This window comes from Schistocerca serialis, chromosome 4 (genome assembly GCF_023864345.2).
Source record: "Schistocerca serialis cubense isolate TAMUIC-IGC-003099 chromosome 4, iqSchSeri2.2, whole genome shotgun sequence".
In the NCBI taxonomy this organism is placed as follows: Eukaryota; Metazoa; Arthropoda; class Insecta; order Orthoptera; family Acrididae; genus Schistocerca; species Schistocerca serialis.
The window spans coordinates 614,756,261-614,773,125 of record NC_064641.1 but is presented as its reverse complement, the minus strand read 5'-3'; positions in this window follow the sequence as shown (position 1 = coordinate 614,773,125).

Sequence of the window (16,865 nt, the reverse complement as noted above, 5' to 3'; positions counted from 1 at the left end):
GGCTGTTTTCTCCTTGTACTATTTCTTTTTTGTTCACCCCGACATGTCTCGACTCCTATGTGTCATCTTCTGTTGGTTAAATTTCAGCCTGTAAAATGTAATATAAATTTCATTGTGTTTTATCTATTTTATGCCTAAAACTGTAACACGCGCGTTTCGTTTGGTTCCTTTTGAGTGCACATTAGAAAATTACATTGCTAGTGAAAGTGTATCAAGTTTGGAGACGATCTAGATTACTGCAGAAACAGAAGTACAACTTCAAGCAGCCAAGATCGCTGTTTTACAGCGCTTATTGCGATGACCAGTTTCAGAAAACTATTTTTCCATCATCAGATCTTCTGCATTTCCTCGAATCCGGTCACCACAATAAATGCTGTACAACAGCGATCTTGGCTGATTGATGCTGTACTGCTCTTTCTATATAACATTTATTTCTATAGGTCGGCTTTTTTGTGACCTTTTTTAATCGTTTTGACATTAAGTCATTTGCATGAAGAAATATATTTCTTTTTGAGAAACTTTTTCGTGGATAGTGATTGTGTATGTCACTGTACTTAAATTTTCTGTCCTGCTGTGGATCTTTTGTGAATACATCATTCTGTTGCTATCGTGTACACAGATTTCACATCTTTTTTATGTATTTCACGCTTTTTCTTTACACTTAATTTTCACGTAGATGAAATTGAAGCCATCCTTAAGAAAGTAACTACTTCACTTTCAACAAGGAGCTCTGTCTACAAATGGAAGGCCTGCCCATGGGCTAATTGCAAACATATTTCTAAATCACTTTGAAAACAGAACATTCAGTGAAATCATACAACCTGAACAATAGAAGGTTGTCAAGGTTACTTTCCGGTACCGTCATATGGACGGCATCATTTTTTTAATAGAGGAAGCAGACACCAAGATGAAATACTACGTAGTGACTTAAACACAGTTTATCCTAAAATAAAATTGACCGTTGCGACAATAGCAGACATGGAACATAATTTTTTAGGCTACAGTATACACAGACTCAACAACGAACGTACGAACAATTTTGGAATGTTCAGGAAACCTACAGCCACAAGTAAAAGCATTCACAACTATTCGAATCACCCAGAGAAACACAAACTTTCACGTTTCAGATATGTGCTAAACAGGCTTCACAGAACTCCACTGGCAAAGCTCAGCTACACACAGGGACTAAACCCAATACAGCACAAGATCGGTCAGAGGGGCTACAGCTCACAAATATCAGCAAACTTTAAAAAATTATAAAAAGCCAAATTAAAAAATGTCTAACGATGATTAAATTACCTACCACAAGAAAGATCAAGGAACAAAAACATGTGATAAACGTAGGGAACCAGGAACATCTTACGAGGAACACTGCATGACGCATAATAACATACAGCAAACAAGCCGTTCACAGTATGGGTAAGATTGTGAAGAAACAGGGGCTACAAATACTATTCCGCACAAACACCACAGCACAGAAAAATCAAAACTCTAGAAATAACTCCACAGCCGGAATTTCCAAAGCAGTATTCTCATCCGTTCATCTGTAATTCAGGCAAGTCAGTCGACGCATGTCAAACATGCAGAATTTTTATATTCTCGAAACGGAGAGCTTTAAAAAGTGACAGTACACACTCCACTTTTACAGATAATCTTGTACAAGAGACGCACCACCCAAAGAACATTGAGAGTTATATCAAAACCCTCAGAAAAACCAATAATAAATAGATAAGAGCTACTACATTCAAAATTCAATGATACACGGAAAGAAAGTCTTGATTGAAAATACATCACTGTGCTACAAAACACTGTTTGCAACACTCAGTGAATTGTACAAATATTTCTCCGCCCATAAAATATAGTAAACAAGCACCATATGAAACAAAAAAATTGTGTCTTCTCAATTCTCTCCCCCAATTTTCCACGTCTCTCTCTCCCTCCGCCTCTCTCTCTCTCTCTCTCTCTCTCTCTCTCTCTCTCTCTCTCTCTATCTCTCTCTGTCTCTCAGTCTCTCATAGTATACACCCAGCCAGCCCCCCCCCCCTGCCCCCCCCCCCCCCATACACACACCACCACCAAAAAACATTACGTATGTTCTCCTTTCAGCAGACGCATCACAACAGATTCAGATTAACCCCACACTAAACAGAAGCGAAACGGTGAACAAGTGAGCAATGGCAACAACGTAGCGCGTCCCAATGAGTATGGAAACGTAAGTGTTCCCTCAAATTTCGTCTGGTGAAAAATATGTCTCAAGAAAAAACTAAGAGCGAAATATATAAAAAAAGACATGAAAACTATGTTCACGATGGCAATAAAAAGATACATCCGCCAGAGACGCCAAACAGGACGTAAAATGTAAGTACAGTGGCATAAACAACCACTACTCACGTACAAGTTTTTCAAAAATTAACGTATTGATTAATAATTGCTTCGCAGATGACACACTGACAAAACGATAAAAATGCACAAAAAAGTAACCTATAAAAATCCGTTTTCAATAGCAATGCAATTTTAAGGTGAGCAATCAGTTCGAACCAAGCAAAATGCAAATGTTGTAGTTTTTAGTCCTAAAACAGATGAACGACCGTGAAGGGAGGAGGAAATTAGTGTTTAACGTCCCGTCGAAAACGAGGTCATTGGAGACGGAGCACAAGCTCGGATTAGGGAAGGATGGGGAAGGAAATCCGCCGTGCTCTTTCAAAGGAACCATCCCGGCATTTGCCTGATGTGATGTAGGGAAATCACGGAAAACCTAAATCAGGATGGCCGGACGTGGGATTGAACCGTCGTCCTCCCGAATGCGAGTCCAGTGTGCTAACCACTGCGCCACCTCGGTCGGTAACGACCGTGAACTCTGTATTACATTTTACAGGAATAAATACGACTCTCGGAAGAAGACGTATTGGTGTCCAAATGTGACAGGGTAAACAAAAAGAAATAAATTGTGCATTACATAAGGTGAAGTTTAAATAACCCAAAAGTCTGATGATAGCTACAATTCAACACGTCGTTGCTCCCGACGCACCGGTATATATGGCGACGCCCGGCGTTTATTAGTTGAATAGGTGAGTACCCATCAATGCCTGTGTATGTATTTATGCCTATTCGGTTATCTTCGTTCCCTCTCTCTCCGCCTGTCTCCTCCACTTCCCTCTGTGTCCATCTCCTTCTGCCCCTCTCTCTGTCCATCTGTTATTCCCCCATCTCTCTGTCCATCTGCTCCATCCCCTCTGTCCATCACCCGCTATCACCTCCTCAACCCTATCAACTCTTCCCCTTCTTTCTTTCTGTCTGCCCTCTCCTTCCCCTCTCCCAGACTATCTCTTTCTCCCCAGGCCCCTCCATTATACCCATTCAAAATATCAGTCCTACTCCCCATCTCCCTGTCCATCTCCCCCCCCCCCTCTCTCTCTCTCTCTCTCTCTCTCTCTCTCTCTCTCTCTCTCTCTCTCTCCCCCCCCCCTCTCCCATCACCTCCTCTTTCCTTTCTCTGTCCATTTTTCCCTCCCCCTCTCTGTTCATGTGCTCCTTCCCAGTATTTGTGTCTCATTCCCTCCTTCCTCCTCTATGTCTGTCCATCTCTTCCTACCTCCATTGCTTCTCCACATAATCACCTCCGCCCCAGTAGGAGGTTGCTGAACCTTACCTACCAGGTAGTAAGCAATGTGTGTAGCACGCATAGCTGAAATTGATAGACGTGTTTAGGAGGTGCTTTTTTACTTTTTTATTCGCGAGTTTGTCCACATTCGCACATGTCACATGTATTTAACATGTTTGACACATGTTTCTACTCATATTTCACCTGTATCTCCAGAGAATTTCGCACTGTAGTTTCGTTTGCACACAGCTCGTTGTTTACGACGTCATATCTCCCGAATTATGTGTTGTGCAATGATATAATTTTACAAGTACATTCAGTGGTATATGTGGATACCGTCTACAAATTGTGTCGCAAATACATGCAGTACTAAAGAAGTAATACAATAAAACGTAATGCCTGATTCGGTTGTTCTACAGCACGAACAGAGAAAACGTAGTAATCGGGTAACTTTTTTCATTCATCATTTTATGGTGGATCTTAGCGAGACATTTTGATAAGGGTGTGAAATTATGTTTAAAATTTGCTGCAAGTCGCTGAGTGCTCTCGTTCGCAAATACTGGACGAATAAAGTCTGCCTATTCGCGCATTGTGGGGTACATTTCGTTTTCATCCCCAACCCGACCCACTTGATAGGTAGGTGGTTCTTACCTCCACAATGATCATTTCCGGACTGTAAGTGATATGTGTGCCGAGTTTGGCTGAAATGGGCCCAGTGGCTTAGAAGCAGATGTGGAACATTCATACGTCAGTTTTATGATACGTATCGATACCAAGTGATTGCAACTCCTAGACATCTACCTGCACTACTACTTTCTCGACATTGCTTTCAGCTCCATCTCAACCATTTGTCCTAATGGGGCAACCATGGATTCTTCAAAATAAATCAATCCAAAACTCAGCCAATAAATATAGGAATAAGCCCACGCAAATTCTGTCCCCAGAACTGTTTTCTACATATGTATAAACGTCCTATGAAATTCACAAATACTTCCGACTATACCTTGGCTGCATATTAAAATGTAAATCACATCTACTAACAATACAAGAGGAAATCTAAAACACTGAAAGTATTAATCAGCTGTTACTGCATCCATCAACCTTGCTTCACACCTACAATGCTTTAATACGTCACACTCTGTCAACGTAAATCAGATATCCGCTCCACAACAGTTCCTTCACTCTCACCAAATCGTCGAACACCACGCACTGCTTCCGCACACGGTTACCCTTCCACAGACCTTACAATCACACACTCTCCATATCCTTCCTTATTCGGTTTGAAAGAGTCCCTCTCTTGGACAATGAAACCCTTCCTGACGTTAACCTTCCCTACTAGACCTAACTTTTCCGCTATCCTGCTCCACACCAGGGTTCCCTCTTCCCTTACCATTACCTGCTATGTTTCTTCGTCGTTAACGTATCCCCATCCCAAATCCAATGTTTCCGTGCCCACCGTTCTCCTCCTTTGTACCCATTCCAAAATATGAATCCTTCTCATTGCTGTCTTTCTGGACGTGCTGCCACGCCATATTATGAAATAATGAAAATGTTGAAATATCTAAATAGCGATCGTTTCAGAGGTGTTATGTACAGTTTAACTTTAACTGATTAAATTTAGCCCGCAAACACGCGTTGTACGTGCGTGTTCCGTTAGTTGAAGATTACGTTACTGAAAACAAATGAACACATGGATTTAATGTCACCTGTCGGCTGTTCTTAGGCAGCAGCCATCCACTTATTGCATGCTGTAGGCGGGTATCCATTGCAATTTGATAGCTGACGCCAGGTCTCTTTTCAACGGTCGCAGGTTCGAATCCTGCCTCGGGCATGGGTGTGTGTTGTCCTTACGTTAGTTAGGTTTAAGTAGGTCTAAGTTCTAGGGGACTGATGACCTTAGAAGTTAAGTCCCGTAGTGCTCAGAGCCATTTGACCCATAGCCAGGTCTCTTTTGTTCTCATAAATAAACGAAAGCTGTCTGGGTCACAACTACCTTTATTAACGAGTATCTGTTTCAATTTGCGCTGCACGCTATCTTGTGGTCTATCGCCGCAAAGTGCACTTGGAACTATGATTCCAAGAATAATAAACGATGCAAATCACCGCTTCACATTACTTATAAAACATAACAACTCCGTCAGTGACCAGTCAATGTTTGAGTATACTAATATCGTGTTCGAAAATAGAATACTCACTCGTACTATCTGTCGCTTCAGTCAGAGGTTTTCTTTTACAATTAATTGTGTGCCGAGATACGTTGCTTCTCTCACGTTTAGAATGTGGCAGCCTTGACAACCAGTTATCATTTGAAAAGCCCCCTCTATAGACGTGGCCGCTGTCGAATACCTCAGCGCTGGTGTTCCACATGACTGTAAGCCGGTTCGAGTCCTGGTGGTAGATGAAAGTTTTATTGCCAGTATTTTATTGGCAAGTTTGTGGCGTGGGGTTTCTGAACATCCGTCTCTGAACCAATGTCTTGGATTAAATTCGAAACCTCCCCGGAACGTCTCACGAGATGAGGCCCTGTGACACTGTTGACCTGTTGATTGTAATATACCCGTTGCAATAGGATGTTAAGCTAGGCAGCTCACAAGGTGTTATTCGAAAGGAGTTGGCTATTTGCTGGTACAGGCTTTCACCCTCCCTCTCTCCCTTTTCTCGACATCATTAAGCCACTGAACCCACCCCATCGAATCTTCCAGCCAACACATTAGGCATTAGTTCTTTATACTATTTAATGCTGCATTTTCTCATTGTGCCATTAAAGCATCTAAAAATATACAGACGTACCACGAAGAGATGGGAACACAAGAACAACAAAGGTATTCACTGGAAGCACAAACGTTTTCTAACAGGCACGTACTTGCAATCTATTTGTGCCATTGTACGGTATAGATAAATTTGACGGGGCTATGGTATATGTCGCACCTCTAAAAAGATGCTGCTTGGCCACACCTAAATACGTTACACTACCCATATAATAAAATATGAACCATTATTCGCATAAATAAATGGCTCTGAGCACTGTGGGACTTAACATCCCCTAGAACTTAGATCTAGTTAAACCTAACCCACCTAAGAACATCACATACATCCATGCCCGAGGCAGGATTCGAACCTGCGACCGTAGCGGTCGCGCGGTTCCAGACTGTAGCCCCTAGAACAGCGCGGCCACTGCGGCCGGCGCGAAAATATTATCATCCAAAGTATATATAGCCTGTCGACCCGCTCCTCAAGAAATAAATACCAGAATGAGATTTTCACTCTGCAGCGGAGTGTGCGCTGATATGAAACTTCCTGGCAGATTAAAACTGTGTGCCCGACCGAGACTCGAACTCGGGACCTTTGCCTTTCGCGGGCAAGTGCTCTACCAACTGAGCTACCGAAGCACGACTCACGCCCGGTACTCACAGCTATACTTCTGCCAGTACCTCGTCTCCTACCTTCCAGGAGAGCTTATGTAAAGTTTGGAAGGTAGGAGACGAGGTACTGGCAGAAGTAAAGCTGTGAGTACCGGGCGTGAGTCGTGCTTCGGTAGCTCAGTTGGTAGAGCACTTGCCCGCGAAAGGCAAAGGTCCCGAGTTCGAGTCTCGGTCGGGCACACAGTTTTAATCTGCCAGGAAGTTTCAAGAAATAAATAGCCTGAAATCGCTACATCAGGGGCCAAAAATCCACATTCTAAAGACTCCTAACAGGTTCCTTGCAGTACAGTAAGTAACGTGAACAAGTTTGATAACAGCTGCATCATGCCACTCTGCGTCAGTATTAATAGTAAGATCAGACTTTTCCTAATGATTCTGATATCTGTATTGATATGCTATTGTCAGAAAACTTTAGAAACAGTCTGGCAGGTATTAGCCAGATTTCAAAGTGGTGTAAATGGAGTAATATGTACAGAAATGTAAAATTTAGCTCTTCACAATAAGCGAAAACGAAGTATCGTATGTGAATGAGTCACAGTTGGAATCAGTCAACTCATACAGGTATCTGTTTGTAACAGATTTTTACGATACGAAATGGAATGATCACATGCGGTCAGTAGCTGGTGAAGCACGTCACAGACTTCTGTACTATGATAGGATACAGGGAAAACGGAGTCAATCTACAGAGAGAATTGCTTACAAAACACTCAGGCGACTCAACATAAAACATACTGAGACATCTCGGACCTGTATTAAGAAGGTCTCAATACCACACAACAACCGTCATGTTGTAACGACATCCCCTCACGAACAGCCAAGGTAGAGCAACTCAAGTAGAACTCAGGTAGAACTCTTTGCACGAAACTCGAGTACAGGTTGCCATTCAGACTGTCAGTTAGAAGATGTGGCCCAGTGAGATTGTCACCTACAATGCCGGCCCAGGCTGGTCCTTCTTGTTTCCTTGCAGAATATGAAGAATGTACTTGTAAATAAACAGCACAGTACGTGTAAACTTATACGCATGTTAGTTGTAAATAAGGTGGAAAACAGTAATGCTACACAAAGAGGTAGGCAAGTTTAATTGCATATCTTCTTAATCTGGCTTCTCCGATCCCAGTTTCCGTACCACAAATTCTTCAGTGGAGCTTCCTTATGTGGGCAATGCCTGTATAAGACAACAAGTGTCTAGCGCAATTGTTAGAGCCTGCAAGAACGGAACCAACGACAACTGAAGAGAATCGTTCAAGGTGACAGAAGTGCAGGTCATCCGCAAATTGCTGCAGATTTCAATGCTGGGCCATCAGCAAGTGTCTACGTGCGGACCATTCAATGAAATGTCATCGATATGGGCTTTCGGAGCCGAAGGCCGACTCATGTACCCTTGATAACTGCACGACACAAAGATTCACGGCTCACCTCGGCCCGTCAACATCGACATTAGACTGTTGCCGACAGAAAACGTGTTGCCTGGTCGGATGTATCGAGCGGATGGACGTGTACGGGTATGGAGACTACCTTATGTATCCATGGACCCTACATGCCGACAGGGGACTGTTCAAACGGGTAGAGGCTCTGTAATGGTGTGGGGCGTGTGCAGTTGGAGTGATATGGGACAACTGATACGTCTACATACGACTCTGACAGGTCACCCTTACGTAAGCATCCTGTCTCATCACCTGCATCCATTCTTGTCCATTGTGCATTACGACGGATTTTCGCAATTCCAGCAGAACAATGCGAAACCCAACACGTCCATAATTGCTACAGGGTGGCTCCAGAAACACTCTTCTGAGTTTAAACATGTCCGCTGGCCACCAAACTCTTCATACATGAACATTGTTGAGCATATCAGGAATGCCTTGCAACGTGATGTTCCGAAAAGATCTCCAGCCCCTCGTACTCTTACGAATATATGGACAGCCCTGCAGAACTCATGGTGTCAGTTTCCTCCAGCACTCCTTACACATTAGTCGAGTCCATGCTACATCGTGTTGTGGCCCTTCTGCATGCTAGCGGGGGCCCTACACGATATTAGGCACTTGTACCTGTTTCTTTGTGGCTTCAGTGTATATTTGCAACCTAGACTCTCCTTAGTGAAAACATTTCTTGAACCTCAGACGACTTGGAATTCTGGGGTAAGCTGAGAATGATGAGCACTCTATCTTTTCAATTCTCAGCTATCAAAGTCTCTGTAATAGGACACAAGATCGTTTCACCAAATAATCAGTTATCATTACTTTGACATTTTTGATATACGATAAACTGCGGGCGTCTTTTAAGTTGATTAGAATAGGACGTTACACTCGACGAAGTTGCAATTGCCATTGGAACTGGAAGTACCATCCGTCATATTTGGACCGGATGCTCCGGTACAACTGTTGGTCTAAACGGCACAACGATGAGACTCTGTGATTGTATTGCGCAGACGTGGTGGATGGTGCAATGAGTCGCGGGCGGTAATGATGTGTCGTGCGGTATCACAGTGACGGCGCCGTGACGCGGCGGCCTGCGCTGGCCGGCGGCGGCGCTTTGATGTCGGGCTGGCAGCGCAGGTGGCGCGTGCCGCGGTGCGCGCTCCGGCGCACAGTGCCCGCCGCCGTACTAGCGCCCTCCTGATTACCCGCCGCTACACCTGCACACCCACTGCATGCCCCGACAAACACTTTGGCCCGGAGCACGGTGCCACAGGAACAACGCCTCAGAAATACAATGCTCGAATTAAATCGCATGAATAGCCAAATTCTAAGGAACCACGATTTTCTTAAACACTGTATAAATTGTGTGTCCATTTGGAAGTCAGATCTGGAAGCTAGAGAGATCTGGAGAGATTGAATAAGAGTCTCTGACCGTTCTTTCCACCAATCTGTCGTCTTCTAAGGCTGTGTCCCCAGTGTAACACCTGCAGCGCCTCTCGGTATTGAAAAAACAAAAATAACTCCCAAATTAGCTCCCATGTCCTTAAAATATCAATTCACAAAATGACCCAAGTCCCTCCACAAGTAGTAACTACGAAAAATAAATGAAAAACAAATAGAGGGAAATATGTAGTACAGAAAGCAAAAGAAAAGAAAAGGAAGATTTAATTATAAATTTTAGAAACATGGGAAGGGGGAAAACAGCAGAAAATATTAAAATATTAGTTATTCCAATACGTAAGAAAATCAATATTATAGTCATAGAACGTAGGTCTGGGACACGAAAGATAGTGTTTATTAAAGTATAAACACCCATAGGTTGTAATTACGATACTCCAGTCTCTAGTCTGTTCTAGTTCGGAAGTTATTTAGGACGTACAGCTTTAGAGAACAACAACTGGGACTTTGTTAAACGGGGATCAAGAGTAGATTGTGACGAGAGTGTTTTTCAGGATTGTCAATTCAAGACTTTAATTTGCACATTTATCAGATTAGATAAATGGGAAGGTGAATAGTAATCTCTTTGGCTTTAATGTCAATTCGTGGGAATATTTAAACGCTCTACTGAATTGAGAATTTTAACCGGATTCGGTCTCTGAATTGTGATAGTGGGAAACTTTAACTTCACGCGACTAGTGATCATAGTTAATGACAGTTTGCGGATATTAAATAGAAATAACTTATTTACCGAAAGTGATAGGATATTATCTAACATCTCTGATGCTAGCGGGAATCCTACTTAGACATCTAATTAAAGAACTTAAACATAATACAAGTCTTGAACATGGTTCAAGTGGCTCTGAGCACTATGGGACTCAACTGCTGAGGTCATTAGTCCCCTAGAACTTAGAACTAGTTAAACCTAACTAACCTAAGGACATCACAAACATCCATGCCCGAGGCAGGATTCGAACCTGCGACCGTAGCGGTCTTGCGGTTCCAGACTGCAGCGCCTTTAACCGCACGGCCACTTCGGCCGGCTCTTGAACATGAATTTAACTTAGATTAATAAACGTTAAGGTTACGTGATCTATGCCAAGAACAAAATAGCATTTCGTAACTGAAAGAATTCAACGAAAGGTTAAAGTATCGTCGTCTGTAAACATTGGTAGTAAAGCTACTAAAGATTTTTTCTCTCAGAGTTGGGAAGACTATACGTGTAGTGACCCACGTTTAACATTGGGTATTAAAAGTAATCAAACTGATACTTAGCCGGGACAATATTAAATACAAGTAAAACCCTTCAATGACAGTCAATGTGTAAAAAATAAAATCAAACTTTCATCTATTAGACGAAAAAACGAAAACAGAAAAACGGCTGCTACAATAGCACAGAAGACAGCTCGTCTGTCGTGGGATCTCCTTCGGCGGAGGCTAATACGTCAATTAGAACCTGTGATTGTGCTTTTTGCGGGATGCCACTTCCCCACGTTGGTCTCTTTATCTACAGAGGGCACGATCTATAGTACTGACAATGATGGTAGGCAACACTTCTCGTTAATATATCCTGCCTGGTTATAATTCAAATATTGACACAGTTACACTACCTTTTACAACATTCGGCATAGCTTTCTTAATTGTGTGGTAACTTTTCCATCCAACTTCCGGAATATGATACACATGTCCGTCTCTCCGGTACGCACTAGACAGAGTTAGTATTGCATATTCAGAACTAAGTTACGCCTAACGTACAGTACAACATGTGCGGCTCTGAAGGACACCCGAAACTGAGTGACTATTACATATTCACATCTAGGTAACGTACGATACTGAGACACGTCTCGACCCTCCAGAACGCACGAGACAGTGTATCTAGCGCACCCTAAGTACTTCATCTGTCAGGCGCGCCAAAGCGACCCGAAGGTGTCCGAAGCACTTCGGTTGGAATATCGTTACTCTTATGTTTCTCAAAACTAATGAAATTTAATAAACAAACACGATAGACTCGTAGGGTAACCGTAAGAGATTGTCATACTAAAACCTGTTTAAATAAAATGAAAAGCATATAAGTAATTAATAAGAGAAGTTAGGGGTTTTCGCATCTGGCACCTGAACATGCCGACGGATCAGAAGCAAGTTCAGTACAACTGGCGGAGTCTCACACGGGAGTGTTACGTACTGTACCATCTGTCGCTTGTACCTCACTCCACTTTTGTACCATATGCGACTTCACGTGTATCAAGCTGCATCAAGGGGAGCTTATAGCAAAATAAAATACTGATGGCCACAGACTAGCAATATCACAAATGACTTGCAAAACGGTGATGTAGAAGTTAAAATCTTCATGTCGTTTCAGCCACTGGTGTGACTCATACCTAATCTACAGGGCGTCCAGAGAGGGAGTCCCTGATTCCAGAATTAAAGATCTCGAAAACTAATATCGATAGAAGAGTGAGATATATTTATTTCAAAAGTTGTAGGAATTTTATACAGAAATTTCGAAATCGAAAAGCTGCTAACAGATGCTGCTGTGCGCTGTGCAACTCGTGCAATATCAGCTTGCGTAATTAATCTTTTCGAAATGTTCAAAATGGTTCCAAAAAAAAAAATGGTTCAAATGGTTCTGAGCACTATGGGACTCAACTGCTGAGGTCATTAGTCCCCCAGAACTTAGAACTAGTTAAACCTAACTAACCTAAGGACATCACAAACATCCATGCCCGAGGCAGGATTCGAACCTGCGACCGTAGCGGTCTTGCGGTTCCAGACTGCAGCGCCTTTAACCGCACGGCCACTGCGGCCGGCCGAAATGTTCGACACGTAGGTGGCGCAATGAAACAGTGAAATTTGCCATCATATCCTGTAGTGTCTCAACGGAAATGTTTTCAGATGCCACACTGATCGCCCAGTCAAGTCGTCCAGCGTGGCGGAATGGTTCTGCAATACAATGTCTTGCAGTACGCAATCAATAATCACAAGGCGTCATATCGGGTGAATATAAAGGTAAATCTGTCCTTGGACGAGTACATTTTCAACAATCCAACGCAGCGACTATATCTTCGAAGTGTTCATCAAGAAAGTGAAACACCTGTTCATTGCGATGTGGTCTGGCCCCATCATACATGATCTACTCGGTGCCTGGTCGATCCTCCAACACTATCTGTGTGGTGACAAATTGTTCCAAAATTGCGAAGTAACGTTCACTAGTGGTCTCTTCGCGCATGAAAAATAGCCAATAATACCTCTCCTGCTCAGCGCAGCCTAAGCAGTATCTTTGGAAGAATAGAGCGATTTCGCTTCACACATATGAGGATTTTCGCAATCCCAAAAATCACCAGTTTTGTTTATGCGTGAATCCATTCAACTTTAAGTGTGCTTCATCTGTGAACCAGATGAAATATCAAAGCCTTCATTATCAATCATTGTGAGATCTGATTAGCAAAGTCAGCCCTGTCTCGAACAGCTCGTGCAGGTATGGCCTGGTGACTTTCAATTTTGTCTGATTTAATATTTCTGCCGGCTGGAACGCTATAAACCGGTCTATGTTGCCATTCTTCGAACGGATTTCCTTGGATTTGCTGGATAATTCCAGAGACGCTGGTGACATTTTCAGGAGTAAATATAGTTTGCGTTGGGGCCAACACTGCCCCCCTAGATCATTAGCTACTATGTCTGTCCGTTGGAATTCGGCGAAGGCCTTGCGAACAATTTCCACATCGGGCCTTTTCGACCATTAAATATTGTTCGAAAAATGCTGCTGTTGCCAAAGGGCTGTGTTTTAATCTGTGATATTCCAGCAAAGGAGAAATATGTTGCTCATTGGAGTACATGATTACAACCTATTCCTTCGGTACCCTGATCTCCTTTCACCTGTCAACGGTGGAACTGATCGCTCTAAGCTGAGGCACACTTCTCTGGTTCTAGCAGGCGGGTGTATCGCTGGTGATCGATGCACCTCTCCCTAACAATTCGTGTGGTTTCTCCGACATACGAGCTGCCACAGCTCCCACAGTATGTTCAGCACACTCTCGCTGTTCGAAAGAACAAGTCATTCCTCACCGGAAGGAGTAGGGAAGCAGTATTTATAGCATGATAGGAGAAGGTTCTGGGATGAAACCCTGTGACTACTTTAAACATTAACCTGAGTGTTCATAAGAGTCTGTGACACTGGTTTTCAATGCCCTGAAATATTCCCCTTTGTATGAAATCTGACCGATAAATCAACCAACGCAGTTTGACTAACTTAGTTAAGCTTTCGTAACGACTAAGAACTTTCTCAAAGCGCATCGCAATATTTAAAGGGACTTTAACAGAAGTTAATGTAAGACAAAAATGAAACCTCAGTATTTACTATAGATCTCATGTAGCTAATAGCTATCTGTGTCTCTGAATTTCATCTTATACATGTAACACGTGCAATGCAAATATGTATGCTCTCTGTAAGTGATAGCACCAAATAAACTGAAGAGATTTGAGGTATTGTGACAGCAAAATATTAAAGTAACCGTTGCTGCGACTAAGTGCTTTGGAGTTCCATTACAACACAAACTCACCTGCTTAGTTGAAAATATTACTTAAAAATAACACAGTGTCACCATTGCTGAACGCAGTTTATTCTCTCTCTGATTGAAATATACTGAAAACGAATTGTGATTCATTAGAGAAAGTAGTTATTCAGTGAACACATGTAAAGATTTGAATAAAGATCAGCCAATTCAAAAATGAGTACGTAAGAATGACAAATTGTATGAAGAGGCAAAAAAACTCATGTGTAACACACAAGTGGCATTGAACGGACCAGAAAAGCAGTGAGATAATCAACTTGCTAGCTTGGGTTAATGAATGGTAATTGAATACTGGTTCACATGTGTTCTAGCGAAACTATGAACTCGGAGAAAGAACTAGTTTTAACCGCATTGAAAGCGGCTGCAAAGTGTCTCGTAGAAAGGAATCTACTGTCCTACAAAATACAATTACGTAAATGCAGCGGGAGCACGTAACCATCTCACCGTAGTCCTGAATGAGTCGTTTCAGATGTACCGATCTCTTTAACACAAGATAAAGGGTCTATAACTCTGCACTAAACAGATCAGAACAACGTAACTGCACCAAGCGGAAGGACAAAGTGATTCTTTGTTCGCTGGCATGTGGCCCACTCTGACCGATTCTTCCTGCCAAGCTTTTGTGTTGGCTGGCTTACTTCACTGTGTATGCGACGTGCTGAAGAAAAACTCACAGTCTCCACTCCAAAGATATGTTACGCTAGCAGAAGACTGTATGTCCACAGATTCCTTGGGACACACAAGTGCTGCCGCCGCGCTCGTGAATACATCAACTATAGAGGGTGTCCCAGAAAAGTTGCGACAGACATCGAGGTTCTGTAGAGGTTGTCTTGAGGAACAAATCGGGATGGGAATCCGTGTCCGGGAAGGTCATACAACGACGCAACAATGTGTCGAAGTTACAGGTGACCACTGGACCACCCTTTCGCCAGCAAACGTGTCTTTGTATGATAGGCGAAATATCTCGCAATGTTGTTTGTTATTCAGTGATCACACTGTTTGGTAAAATCACCAGGGGACAAAATGGAGCTAGCTGACGCTTGGAAAGGCGTTGTCTTCTAGGAATGTGACGCTGTGTTATCTCGGAGGATGCCGGTTTCGGACACGGGCTTCCATTTGCAGTTTACTTTTACTCCTGTATACCGAAAAACAGTGGGGGTTTTAGAGGGCTACAGGAGAAACTTAAACTGCTGATCAAAACAAGAGTGCGAAACCGTTATCCACCGAGGCAACAGAGAATCAAATTCATAGGTGACAAGGCATGTTCGTCAAGACACCCTCCAGAGACCCTCGAAGTTTGTCACAACATTTCTGGGACACTGTAATTCAATAAATAGTTAATGTTCTCCAGCGACTTGAACGTGATCCAGACAAAAGGCACCACACAACACTTCACAATAAGACACTTTCACCCCTCGGTAAGCTAATGTATGCTTACCTGTTCCTGGTTAACGAATATGTGTGAAATTACTTTAGTGTTCATAACACGAATGTAAAATCACCTGTCGTTGTCTCCACTTTAGGTACATCCTTGCCCAGCTATATTTGTCAGTTCTGATGATTGACAAATTATCATTTCTCCCCGCGATCAGTAACTCACGTACATCTCTCTCGAAACCTTCCTTGACCTACTTACTAATATAGACGCTTCTTCACGAAGCCGTTGTGAGACATACCTGGGCCGATTTAGTCGTTCATTGTCACGCTGATGTTGCATGTCGCGTGCAGAACGAAGCGTTTCACGGTTTATCATACACATTTCACTCACAGGTGTGTTGTGAACAGGACATAACAGTTTGTATTTATCTCGTGAGTTGGTGTTGCAGCATTATTAATTGATGCCACTGTTGCTTTCCTAATATTTGCACACAATGCCGCGGGAGGATTTTGGTATGCCCGGGCTTTGACTTTCAGGTTAACTACTTTAATCAAGATAACTCGCGTATAGAACAGCCTCCTTGTCTCCAGATACGGAACCTACGCTGGTTTGTGCATTAGCTCATCAGTTTTAGTCGCGAGACTCATGGCCTGGTACAAACCTATTAGGTACATGAGATAGCTTGTAGGCTGCGCTAACTGATCTGTGAGTGCGTTGCCTTAATGAGTATCTGGGTGGTTCTGTGCACCGCTTATAGGCACGATGACTGTGTGTGTGTGTGTGTGTGTGTGTGTGTGTGTGTGTGTGTGAGAGAGAGAGAGAGAGAGTGAGAGAGAGAGAGAGTGAGAGAGAATGAAGTGGTGGTGGGGGGGGGGGGGGGGGAGATCGAGGGGAAAGGCGAAACACAATGAATGCTTATGGCAAACTTCATTCGAATAGCACCAACGCTGTCGCTAAACCTAATGTCAATATCCGACGGAGCAATCTCTATTGATAGCGTTAAATACCCTCTCTCAATGAGAGAGGGATTCGGTATTTATCCCCAGA